This window comes from Elephantulus edwardii, unplaced genomic scaffold, assembly GCF_000299155.1.
Source record: "Elephantulus edwardii isolate Elephantulus edwardi_28Jun2011 unplaced genomic scaffold, EleEdw1.0 scaffold00123, whole genome shotgun sequence".
NCBI classification, from domain to species: domain Eukaryota; kingdom Metazoa; phylum Chordata; class Mammalia; order Macroscelidea; family Macroscelididae; genus Elephantulus; species Elephantulus edwardii.
This window is the reverse complement of record NW_006399873.1, coordinates 4,749,565-4,751,606: the sequence shown is the minus strand read 5'-3', so window position 1 is coordinate 4,751,606 and position 2,042 is coordinate 4,749,565. Positions and strand designations below refer to the sequence as shown.

The following is a 2,042-nucleotide window of genomic DNA, read 5'->3' as shown; positions in this document are numbered from 1 at the left end:
AAGGAAGGAAGGAAGGAAGGAAGGAAGGAAGGAAGGAAGGAAGGAAGGAAGGAAGGAAGGAGAAAGAAAAGAAAGAAAGAAAGCTTGTTTCCTGAAACTCAATGAACTTGGAGAAAAGACGAAAGTAGGATTGTGAAGCTTTGTCTGACATATTTTGGCCATGTTGTAAGGAGGGACTGGTTCTTGTAGAGGGACATCATGTTTAGCAGAGTGGAGGGGAGGCGAAGGAGAGGAAACCTTCGACGAGATGGATCAATTCTGTGACTGGAACACTGGGAATAAATGTGTTTGAGATGGCTAGGTTGGCACAGGATAGAACAGCATTTAGAGCTCTTATACATAAGGTCGCTATGAGTGGCAAGTGACTTGATGGCACATAATAACAACAACAATTGTGTTCAAGACTTTCATTTATAGGGTGGCTATGGGTGGTCCTTGACTCTACTGCACTTAACAACAGCAAGCAAAATAAGTATTTACACCTTTTATGCTCCTTGATAGTAAAAAAAATTCAAATACATAAAGGCAAGTAGACACACATATACCAGAAAAACAAAACTATTTTAAGAATTAATTATTTCACAGTTTCTCCTAATTTAGCACAAACATTCAATTTTTCACAATTGGCATAAAGTAATTCACAATAAGCTAGCCTGGCCTCAGGTTCCCACTTTCATGACTTATTCTAGAGTTGACTTGCTGTGTGAGACTTTTTCATACAAGTAAAAACTATACAATACTTTTGTTGTTAGAAGCATTGAGTTGGTTCTAATATGCCTTATAAACAACATACTTACCTTATGAACAACAAAATGAAGCACTATCTAATCTTTCACCCTCTCACAATCATTACAATGTTTGAATTCATTTGCAACCATTGTGTCAATCCATCACCTTGAGGATCTTTATTTTCCTTCACAGTAGCTGTAATAAATATGTAATAAAAACATATCCAAAGTCTATGAGTCACAGTCATGCCTCCTAATGCTTTCAAGGAGCTTTCTGACTGTACTTTTCCCCAAGACATATTAGTCTCTAATTCTAACTATTTAAGGAATATTTTATATTCTTCAGCAATATCAATTCTTCATCAGTTTTCCTTATTAGTGTTCTAGCTTTCAAATACATATGTAAAAATACAATAGCTTGGATGGGTTGAATCTTACTCTTCAAAGAGACATCTTTACTGTTTGATAGTTTAAATAGGTCTTTTTAAGCAGATTTGCCCGGTATAATGAGTAATTATAACTGTTGCTTCCTGTAATAATTGACTGATGAACAAAGTAAAATTAAGTCTTTGATAGCTTAAATTTTTCCTTTTTTTACCATATTGTTGATTCTTGGCCCATTTTTTCTTTTTTTAATTTTTATTTGACTGGCGGAGAAGTTGGGCAGCTAAAGGTTCCATAAAACTCCCCGCCCACTTTCCAGGTAACATTGAAGACACCAAAACCATGTGGAATCCATTCAAGCCTTGGGCCTGCGGCCCTAGGGCCAAGAAAAACCTATTTACACACCAGTTCTACAGGACACATCACCTTCACTCAGGAAACATTACCACTAAACTTCAGAGACACTGGTCACAACATAAGAAACTACCAGCAGCTGACGTGCTTGGAATCACAGAAGCCAAGGAAGCTTTAGATATAAGCTATCAGATCAAGGGCTGGTCAATGGGAGATAGATGTGAAGGGATCGGGCAGAAGTGGATGGGTATCCTGGTGGATGGTGGAACAGGGAAATAAGTGGGTAAAGACATGTGTGCCAAAGGCAGGGACAACACTGATACTAATGGTTAACTCCACAATAAGAGATTTATCTTTCACTTTTTCTATATAATGCTGGTCTGTCTGATACTCCTCTAAATTTGAACATTGAGATTAAGACAGACTAGGAAGAAGGATTGGCCATCCACTTCTGAAATAACAGGCCTCTGAAAACCCTACGTACAACACAACACCTGATGGTATGCATAGGAACCCTATATACAACACAACATCTGATGGTATGCATAGGAATCAGATCGATTACATCTGTGGAAA

The 2,042-nt window shown here is 37.7% G+C and overlaps 1 pseudogene; it reads left to right on the top strand.

The window, feature by feature from the left end:
• LOC102872197 overlaps window positions 1-2,042 on the top strand; it is a 100,698-nt pseudogene that overhangs the window by 8,507 nt on the left and 90,149 nt on the right.